This window comes from Triplophysa rosa, linkage group LG18 (genome assembly GCF_024868665.1).
Source record: "Triplophysa rosa linkage group LG18, Trosa_1v2, whole genome shotgun sequence".
NCBI classification, from domain to species: domain Eukaryota; kingdom Metazoa; phylum Chordata; class Actinopteri; order Cypriniformes; family Nemacheilidae; genus Triplophysa; species Triplophysa rosa.
Genome location: NC_079907.1, coordinates 961,481 through 973,089, shown reverse-complemented (window position 1 = coordinate 973,089; position 11,609 = coordinate 961,481). Strand labels below are relative to the sequence as shown.

Below are 11,609 nucleotides of genomic sequence, written 5' to 3'. Positions count from 1 at the left end.
TAAATCTGTCAGTGGACATGGACTGTGTTTTATTAACAATCTAAAATGGAGCGTTTGTGTCAGATTCCTGCGCTCCAACATGGAAACAATCTCATCTGAGAGATGACAGCAGGAAATCAGCTCATCCTGACAAATGACTTTATCCCAGTGAGAAAGAGTGATGAGAGAGAGAGAGAGAGAGAGAGAGAGAGAGAGCAGCTGTTGATGTTGGACAGTGATGTAGTGTCTCAGTCCAGAGCTTTGGGACTCATCGGTACAAATGTTTTATGAGATGCAAATGTTTCCCATCATCTTATTACAGAAGCGGGGTGGGGGGGGGTCACAGGCTTTTCCGTGATTCACATCTTACACTGAACGGATAAATCAGATATTAATTCAACAATTTTTGGCTTTTAGAGGATTCTTGGCATTGTAATTGAGCTAATGTCATCTGTATTGTCAGTTTCCAAATATACTGACAATTTTCTCAGATCTAGTATTGTAAGTAAATATTGTGTGACATTAGTGTTCATTGCATGACATTCTGACGTGTTTTTGCTCTGTTGTTGATGCCATAATAAATGAAACTCTAATAGTCACACAACTGTGATTCATGTGATGGGTCTCATATCAACAGCTGTTAACACTAGAACACCCAAAAACAGATCCAGTCGCACTGCGCAGAGGTTTCTGTGTTTGTTTCTAGTGTGTGTGTGATGCACATCTGTCCATGTGGGTTGTGTTGTGTTGTGTTGTTGCAGCTGTCTCTCACAGGAACACAGAAAACAGCTGTCAGATTCTCATCAGATCTTCAGTAATGAATCTTGTGAGTGATGGAAGGCCCGCAGACACAGATATGATGCCTTCAGAACAGAAGAATGATGCCGTGTGGATTGTCTGTTGATGTTATTGTGATGGACGGGGCTTGACATGCACATGTTCTGCACATGAGACATTACTATGTGTGTATGTATGGTGATGTAGATGGTGATATCAGTTCAGATGTTATTGAAATGTTCTGATTTTAGTGCTGGTAAACTCTGTTAACATGATTTATATCATGGCCATTACCTCATTTTTTCTTTATTTTTGTAGTTTCTCTGTTGTAATTTCTTTTGTCAAAATTCATGGTAACAGTAATGCTGTCTTTTAAAAAAGGGAAATGGCCTGCTTTTATTTTTCTAGTTATTTAATTTTTAATTAAATAAAATTGTTTCGAAAAATGAATTATATATTAATTATTGTTAAGATTAATTGTTCGGTACAGAAAAAGTACAAGTCAAAACTTTTGAAATGCTTTAATGAAATGTTTCAATATTGATCTTAAAAATCTTTTAAATTACAAGGCGAACATTTAAATGTTTTTTTAAATTACTTTTGTTAACTAAATTTGACTGTGCCAACCAACCAACATATCGCTTTATTTCGTTAGGAAAAATTGTTAAAAAATTTTTTTTTGAACGATGACTTATAGACCAATGAATATTTAGCCAATAAGAATACAATGCTTTCCAGGATGAGACTTTCAGGTGAAAAAAAATGTCAAATTCTAGAGAACACCTCTGGTACTGCCCCGGTCCGGCCGCAGCGCCAGCATCCAGTCCCGGTCCGGTCCAGCCGTCAATCCAGCCGGCACCCAGCCCGGACCAGCCGGTATCCAGTCCTGCCCTGCCTCCAGAGCCCACAGGCCGGCCGATGAGGGGGGGGTTCTGTCATGGTTCTGTCCCACCTTGTCTTGCTTTTCTTGACCTAGTGGCAGAATCATGACAGAACCTCATGTTTTGTGTGGGGAGAGACATATTATTGTTGTCTTGACATAATATGCGCTCTCTCCGGTCTCGTCTATGGCCCCGCCCCTCTCGTTCCCTCATTTAGCTTCCCGCCTGTGTCTCATTACCCACACTTTCCCATTGTTATCTCCCTTGTTAGTTAGCCTTTAAAATGCCCTTGTGTCTATTGTCCTGTGTTTGTTTGTACTACGTTGGTCGTCGTGCTATTAACCTGTTTGCCGTGCAACTGTCTTGTGAGTTTTTTGGATATTGCCTGTTTTTCGTGATCCTACCCTGTTATATTGTTCCTGATGCCGCCTGTTTATTTACCCTACCCTGTTTTAGTCATTTTCTGGTTAGTTCGACGTTGTGTCATGTTTGTTATTTAGTTTGGTTCCTGTCTTCTTGTAAGTTTTGTTATTTAGTATGCTTGGTTTATCCCCCTCGTGGGAAGTGTTTATTTTTCAGTTTAGTATTTTAGTCCTGTCCGTGTATTACCCCATCGTGGGTGTTTTGTTTTGGCCCCCTTTGTAAATAAAGTCTTGTCTTTCGTACCACCACTGCCCTGCACTTGGGTTTATCTCTTTTCTACTCTTTCTTTCAAAACAAAACTTAGCTTTGTATACTGTGTACTTGTATACTACATTTGTAGGTCGCTTTGGATAATAGCATCTGCTAAAGGACTTAACGTAAATGTATGACCGCCAGTTGAAATATTGAATATTACATACACAAGGTTAGTAAATGATTTAATTACACGTTTCTTGAATGTATGAATGTTGCTGTAATTCTTGAGGTTCCTGTATTGGACTTTTTAAAATACTGTATTTTAATCATTTAATTGCTCATTCATTGTTTCAGTAAAGCAGTATTGTGGACCAGTTCCCAGCACAAATGAACACAGAATATGACATGAGATACGTAGATACTGTAAGTGAATGTGAGGTTTAAGAACACAAACACTGATGTTCTGAGTATCGTTCAGCACATAGAAACTAACAGCCCTCATCTCACGTTCCGGCCGTGCCTGAGATCAGGTTGCCTGCCGGGAACTGTCGAGACCTCCAGATGAACTTAAGCGGACGGGCGCGTCACCACGGCGACCACAACATCAGCAGAAATAGCAAACAAATAGGCGGCTCAGATTTTACGGCTTAATCACGGCGATGCTGTCAACGGCGTGACACGTTTAACGGAAATGACCACGCTGGCACTCTCACCGCGGGGTTTTCACTTCCTCCACCACAACAATCGATGTTTAAGAATGTGCGGCCTGCCGTTCTCAGGACGGTTTATTTTTACTCCTGCGCTTTGCTAACAATGCGAGCGTGACGGTCAAGCGCACTTAAGAGTCGCTGAAGGAACCACAATAAACAGATGTTGACTTTGATGATAAAAGACTAAAGGAAGAGAGCGAGCGCGAGAGAGAAAGACAGGAAGTGGGAGAGCGGGTGACAGGAAGTGAGCGAGGTGTGCGGGGTTTCACGGTTCTCCTCAGACGGTCACTCTCATAACTCATTTATCTGTCACCTGTGAAGGAGAAAGTGAAGACTGAAGTTCAGATCCATGAGATTTCATTGTGGGCGGAGTCACCCAGCATCACATGGCTTTATTATAAATCAATAGTCTATAGAGTTGGTTATTACAAAAACTCTGATTCACATTGTAAACATTAGGAACAGGAAGATTTATTCAAACATACAGTCAGAGATTTAGATTTCGTGTTGATTTAAATGGTTCACTTGAATCCCACATTATTGATCTCGGTCACTTACTCTGACTAATGTTCTGACAGTTCCTGTTCCGGCCCGGCTGATACATAACCGACCAGTGAAAAGTGAAGACCAATAAACAGACTATTATGGGATAGATGAGGAGGGTTATGGGATGCTTTTCAGCACATGATTTTAGTTTTTTGTCATAATACACATTTTTTAAATTGGGTTGTGTTTTTATATTTTTAGTTTCTATGAAAGCGAGTTTAATTTATTATGTTCTTGTCATTTTTTTCTACATAAGAGTATTTGACTTTTATTTCAGTTTCAGTTAGGGTTTGTTTATTTTCAGTAATTAAAGTGTCTTAATGCTGGTTTGGTATGTTTTGATGCTGGATTGTGCTGGTTTAAGATGGTCAAACCAGCATCAAAACATACCTAACCAGCATATGCTGGTTTTTTCAACAGGGTCAGCCTCACTTTTTTTGCCAACATTTCTAATTTTCATTTAATTTAAGTTTTTCAAATAATTTCAGGTCTACATTTTATTTTGATTTCAATTAACATAAATGTTTTAATAGATTTACTTTTAGTTCCTGACATGAATGCCATCTAGTCCAAACTAAGCAATAAAACCTAATGTGCTTAATCCTCCTTAAAAGTCGGTTTAATGTTGACTGCACTCTCAAAGATAAAAGTTCATTAGAGGTTTTTTTGTTCGGCTTTTGTTGGTTAAAAAATGTCTGTGAATGTTTCTTCTTTCTTTGTTGTTTATACACACACAGGCTTGTCTGTGTTTTACTATTTCTTCTAGAAGGTTCATCGTGGTCCTCCGCAGCTGTACAGACAGAAATGATTTCATAAAACAGCCATGAGTCAAAATCATGACAAACGTTCTCAAGCTGTATATAAAATGTACATGACGCTGTATAAAATACAGGAGAACTTTCACCACTTGTTCATCTGGGAAACGGTGGATTCATTTCTGGCATTAGATGGGTTCAGTCGGTCTTCTGGGGGAAATTGAGCTGTTCATGGGGAAAACTCTCCAGAGAGAGAGGGAGAGTTCAGTTCTCCGTCTGTGCTGTGTTTCAAGAGAGCATCACTGAGAGATATCATTGATTGGACGGATGACAGATGCAGCGTGTCTTAATATTGACCGGCTGAACTGAACTCTGCTTCCTGTTACTGACTGTGTGTGTGTGCGTGCGTGTGTGTGTGTGTGCGTGTGTGCATGTATGTGCGTGTGTGTGTATGTGTGCGTGTGCACGTGTGTGTGTGTGTGTGCGTGTGTGCGGTGCGTGTGTGTAAGTGTGTGTGCATGTGTGTGTGTGTTTGTGTGTGTGCGTGTGTGTGTGTGTGTGTGTGTGTGCGTGTGCACGTGTGAGTGTGTGTGTTTACGGCATGTAAGAAGAACCATTTAGGTTATGTAACATTTATCATAGAAAATGAAATATAATTGTCAAGCATGCACAAATCAGTTTAATTCTCTATAAATCCATATAGAGTTTCAGCAGCAACAACACGAACAAATGTTATGTGGCCCAAATTTAACTACTGGTAGATTCTCCACAAAGAATCAATAACTGTAGTTTTAATTTAATATAATTCATATACAATAAAAAAAAATATCAATGAATAATAATATCAATAAAATTGTAATATTATATCCAAACACTGACTGTTAGTTAACTTCAGGCCAGGTGCGTGCGTCTGATGAAAACGTCTATGAGACATTTCACTTTCGACTAGATTGTATTGAGATGTGCTTTGCTCTGTATTATCACTATATTTGTGCGGTACTGACCATGTGAATGTACACAAGATCCACATGTACAACATGGTTGGTATTGTAGTTTTTTAATCAGGTTTTGCTCATGTTTGTAAAGCAAAAGAGGGATGACAAATGTTAAAACCCTGCGTAATGTAGCGATTTTAGATTCATTTTTTCTCTGAACTTTTCTCTCCAGCATCTCCAACATCTTCACATCTTCAAAGTCTCCAGCATCTCCATCCACAGCAAATGGACTTTCACGCCAGCAAGTCAATATCACATCTGAGGCCTCATTTGTCAACGGTCAGTCTCCATTTACATACTCTTTCATTTCTTTAGACACAGTTGACATTTTCTGGTCATCATACTGTATGTGCTTTGAATGTTCAAACACATCTACATCGCTTTCAGTCATTACTAGAAAAGTAATGGGTATAAAAAAACAACCTTGCTTTTTGTTGGCTAAAGTGCTTTTTGGTGATCTCTGTAGTTCAGCTCACTTCCATCCTTCATTATAAATCTATTTCTTTCCACATCTGATTCCCTAAGCAAACAACACTGATGAGAATGTATCAAAGCCGTGTAAGACATTTCCCATTTCATTACAGATATACTGTGTTTATGTCATTAGGATTCATGTCATTGAAGTTAATAGCTGTAATTGCTTTGATGGTCCTTCTGTTATTATAGCTCACGAGTCCACAGATATTCACAAATAATATCCCTGGATAAAGAGTGTATATAAAGCGTTTTGTGTTGTGTAGTTCTGTGTGTTCAGACTGTAAATAATGCTGTTCTGTCAACACTCTGAAGTCACTCCATTCATTTCAAACTATTACACACAGTTTAACCTTCAGCGCACAGTTTGCTGCGTCTGATACTTCAGAGCGACGCTCATTTTTCTTTCTGCTGCTGTTACAATGTGACCCAAATGATCTGGGTTTGTGTGCAGACGGAGCATTAATCTCTGTGTTGAGCTCGCATGCTGTGTGCTATTGTCACGAATCAGAATTAGTCAATAACAACCTGCTGAATTTCATGGTTTCTGTTTCGAAAGATCCTCTCTCTCTCTCTCTCTCTCTCTCTCTCTCTCTCTCTCTGCTATATATCTTTATTTGTTTTGGGTTCTTATAGTAGGGGTTTATTCATTTTTAAAGGTTTTTCTGCTGTGATCACGAAAAGCTTATATTAAATGCCTATTAATGCGCAGCACAGAACCAAAAGAACAGAGGAGATTGAACTGAGAGAGAGAGAGCGAGGTCATTTTCCAGCAGTGTAACCACTGGCGCTGCAGTCTGTCTTATCAGCGGTGATTTACAGCGATGCTCTCGGCTGCAGCACTATCATTAATAGAAGCGTGTGTGTGTGTGTGTGTGTGTGTGTGTGGGTGGGTGTGGGTGTGGGTGTGGGTGCGTGCGTGTGTGCACGTGTCTGTGTGTGTGTGTGTGTGGTAACATCATTAATAGGGACAGTGATTAATTTCACACTGATCTCTGAACAGCCTGAAGTGTTTGATTTATAACACAGAGAGAGTTCAGCTCATTGACTCCTTATTTATGCTGATGACCAATTAGTGAGGTCACATGAAGTGATTCACAAAGATCGGCCTGCACCGAGCGCAGGAAATGCAGCGCTGCATGCTCGACTGTTGCAGTGTTTTATTCAGCAGTATTACGTGATATTGTTAAATGTATCATTTGAGTAAATACAGATTACTGTTCTCCAGATTTCATCATTCTTGTCATCTTAATCTTTCTTAATCTTGTCATTTTTCACTTATGAGAGTCACATGAAGGGTTTTGTTACACATGAGCTGTTCTATTTAGGAAATAGGCTAGCCATTGGTTTGTTTGTTGACATGTTTATATTCAGTCTATGAAAAAAGCATCTGTCAAATGTCTTAATGTAGCCTGCAGACGTTTTCAGTTAATCACCTCGAGCTACCGTCTCAAGTTCTTGACTAACAACATCTGAAGTTTCATGATTTTCACGTTTTGTTTGTTACGTACATACACAGAACGATACTGTACACTCTTAAAAGTGCTGGGTTCTTTTTTAAACCCAACTTTGGGTCAAATATACAGTATACATTTTCTGGGCTATTGGGTGGTATAGAAGAGTGCATATAGTGAAATGGTTTGTACACATCCTACAGTTTTCAATTTAACTAGTGATAACAATAAAAGAATGACGATAGAAAATAGAAAGAAATCTGGAAAACATTTTTATATGTTTAAATTCTACAATGTGATATGAAAACAATTGTATTGAATCCTCATATAAGGAACATAAAAATGTAAGAACTATGTAATAGTTCATAGTTCATGTAATGCAGCGGCGAGAGTGGTCTTCAATGAACCGAAGAGAGCGCACGTCACTCCTCTCTTCATTAAGTGACATTGGCTCCCTATAGTCGCTCGCATCAAATTCAAGACTCTCGTCCTGGCCTACAAGACCACCACTGGTTCAGCACCCCTTACCTTCACTCGCTAATGCAGACTTATGTACCCGCCAGATCGCTCTGCACATGAACGACGTCTTGTGGTGCCATCCCAAAAAGGTAAAAGATCTCTCTCACGTACCTTCTCGGGATCGGTTCCACATTTATGGAATGATCTGCCCGCTGCTACAAGATCAGCAGATTCTGTGGCCATCTTTAAGAACCGTCTGAAAACACATCTCTTCCGTCAGCACCTGACTGATCAGCTCTGACTTCTATCTCTTTTCTACTCTTTCAAAAAAAGAAAAAACCTTAGCTCTGTGTACTGTGGTTGGCTATATGAGACCAGTTTTCTTTTATTGCACTTATGCTTTTTGTTGTGCTTATGTTGTTCCAATTGCTTCCATTGTTTCCCTCATCTGTAAGTCGCTTTGGATAAAAGCATCTGCTAAATGACTAAATGTAAATGTAAATGAATATATATATATATATATATCTCGCAGCTGTCCTTCTGAAACCTTGTAGCTCCTAATCTTGTTATTTTTTGCCATAAATCATTATTTTTAGTCATTCTTTATGTTTGTCACTTGGTTTTGCAAATATTTAACCAATATAAAGTTTCAAAAAGTGCTTGTGCAGTTTTTTTTTATTTCCTGAAAAAGTGTGAATTTGGACATCCGAGGTTTTGGAAGAACAACAGTGATATATGAGTGCATCATTTGGAAAGAAAAGTCCATTTAATACTGTATGGAGTCGCTGGTAAAACTTAAACAGAAATAAATCATTTGAAGCATGTTTTCATATGTTTGTGATCAGCCGGCGGTGTCGTCTGGGGGGCGGCGGGCAGGTTGGGCTGGAAAGTGAACGGATAACATCATGTTCCTAAAGGAGCTTAATCATCTTAATGAAGCGGTTGTGCTGCTAAACGAGTTTAATCATGTTAATGAGGTCTGTGTAAGCACACCTGTGCAGAGAAACAATCCCACAATCCCTCCTGTGTGCACAGGTGACCAACACACAGCTCATTACAGACCAATCACACGAGGTCACGCATTTACTCAATCTCATGTTAGTCCAAGCCTGTTTGACTTTCTTTCTTCTGCAGAACACAAGAGAAGATATTTTGAAGAATGTTGATAGTCAAACAACAATTGACTTCCATTGTATGAACACAAAACCACATTTCTCAAAATATCGGACACACAAGAAAGACTTACAGTACATACAGGTTTACAACCACACGAGAGAGAATAAATGACGATAGAATTTTCATTTTTGGGTGAAGTCCCCGTTCCTAAAGTTGTTTACATGTCTGTAGGATATTCCATATCATCAATCTAAGTATGAGATTTGTTTATCACCCATCAGGCTGAACCAGCAGGACACATTTGGTCCAGCAGCATCATCGGAGATGACATACTGGTGAACAGAACGGCTGTGATGCTCCACCAGTTTGACCAGTAACAACCAACATGAACCAGAAGAGAACCAGCGGGCCGGACCGTGGTAGCAGTAAGGTGAGACACAAAGACGAATGGTGTAAAATCGAAGACACTTGAAGAACATTGATCTAACAGCCACAGGATGACAGCGGTAAGCAGTACAAATGATTCTGTGTGGAGGAAAGAGAACATCGATACTACACGCAGGCCAAGGTCACGGAGAAACCGCTTCAGCTCTTCTGATCTACCGCACTTATAGTTACACGTGATAGTGGCAAATATTGGCAAATTAGAGAGAGAGAGAGACTAAAGGTTGTCATTGAGGAATAGATGGCGACATTTACTATTGATTCTTAACATCAAATATATCAGCCTGGTGAAAGTGACCTCAAACAACCTCACATCTCTCACTTCAGACTAATATCAGCAACAGATTGTGTCTGTGTTTATTTAACATGTTAGAAAATTGGCTAATCAAACATATTGCCATTTAAACCAAAATCGAAATACGTGAGACGTATCTGACTCAGGTGATGGATAGAAACGTCTGCTAAATGAACAAAATGTAAAGTAAACAATTACAGTGTATATATACTGTAAAAACAAAAACTCAATTACGGCAAAAATATATTTATATATATTTTGAATTGACATTAAATGTATAAATATAAAAATGGAGATATAAGAATAAGTCTTCGTTTCTGTTCTAACAGAGCCGACTCTTTTCTAATTGTCTTTGTGGTCTTCATTGTTGTCGTGGTGAGAGATGTGCAGTGTGTCATTGGATCATCTCAAGGTCACTGTGACAGGTTTAATGATGTCATTTACTCTCCTGAATGAAACCGAAACCAGACTTCATTTATTAAACTGTCATTATCACACCGGCTCTTTATCTCACCAGAGCAAATGTGAGATTAATATTTCAGTTGTGTGCTCTGCTTCAGACGTGAATGATCCTTAAATCACGCTGTTATTAAAAAGATGTGCTGTTATTATGACCAGATTAATGATTCTTACATGACAAGTAAGAAAACAGGCAAAAAAACAAGGCTTACATTTAAGAAAGAACCCATATAGTGATGCGATAACAACCACTCAGAACATCTTAGCAACCACATAGCAACGGCCTCTAATGATTTTTTTATTTATAATGTATTCACAGTCACATTTCTCTGATGTGTTTTAATGAATGAACCATCAGAGTGCCAACAGTGAACCTATAAATCAAAACCGATATAAACGGCAGCATTGAATTAAATATTAATTAATAAAAGAGATGATCTGAGCAAGAAACTGCAGTATGTCACAAGATGATACTTGTTAAAAATTGTGGTTTGTTCGTGGAAAAGCTGCTAAATGGGTAAAACAAATGAACTTCTGTTACATTTATGTTATGTTATGTTATGTTATGTTATGTTAGTCTCATGACTGCTTTTAGTTTATTTCTCCTCAGTGCGTACATGTGTCTGTGCATCTGTACATGTGTGTGTATCTGCGTGTGTGTGTGTGTGTGTCCGCGCGTGCGGGTGTGTGCATGTGCGTGCGTGTCCACGTGCATGTGCGTGAATGTAAGTGTGTGTGTGCGTGCGTGTCTGTGCGTGTGTCCACGTGTGTGTCCATGTGCATGTGTGTGTGTGTGTGTGTGTGTGCGTTCATGTGTGTGTGTGCACGTGAGTGTGTGTGAGGTATTTTCTCTTATCTGAGTGTCACAGTTAGACATGATAAATGTTCTGCACTGACCGTCAGACCTTCTCCTGACCTACAGTCCTCACACACACACACACACACACACAGAGTTTGTTTTGGTGTCTTTAAGGGGGCCTGCTATCCTCTACCCCTAACCACACTCCTAAACGCTCAAAATCAGCAGAAAAAATACAAATGAAGTTCCCTGAACCTGCAATTCCACAAATGTCTGTTTAGGTGGAAAAAATGTTTTCCAAATTCTATATTGGTCCATATTGGTTCATGACTTTGTGTACTTTTGTGTCAGCATGAGTGAGTTTGTCTCACTGATGTGATGTGATGTGATGTGTTGTATTGTTCTTCATACATGTGAGACTTTTATTTTGAACGTGGAGAAAGATGAGAAGCGTCTGGTGTACTTGAGACGAGGGTTCAGGGACGGGTCACTAGAGCTGCGGGCGGACGGAGAGTGATGGATGTCTGTTCAAATGAGTTTCTCTCCCTGACGGCGCTCATCTCAGAGCCTGATGGATGATGGGAAGGTTCTTCAACCTGCTCCACCTCCCCGTCCAGGACTTTAATATATCCTCACGCTAGCACACCGATGGATAAAAGTGATATTTTAACATTGGCTGAGGTGTCAGTTCTGTGAAATATCGCAGGAGGAGCTTGGCGACTATCAGCCATGTGTGTTCTTTATGAATATTCATGCGTTTGAGGATAATGATGTCCAGGCGCTGGACCTCTGTCCACGTCCGCTGTGACCTCTGAACTCTATTGAACTCGGTGGGACTTGAAACCAGC

The 11,609-nt window shown here is 39.6% G+C and overlaps 1 long non-coding RNA gene across 1 annotated transcript in view; it reads left to right on the top strand.

The window, feature by feature from the left end:
- The window catches only part of LOC130569112 (uncharacterized), a 38,194-nt gene extending 28,738 nt beyond the window's left edge, over positions 1-9,456 (top strand). The window contains exons 4-5 of the long non-coding RNA XR_008964786.1: positions 5,434-5,540; positions 9,046-9,456. This is a non-coding gene — a long non-coding RNA (uncharacterized LOC130569112). The remainder of the gene's footprint in view (positions 1-5,433; positions 5,541-9,045) is intronic.
- Positions 9,457-11,609: the final 2,153 nt, after the last annotated feature.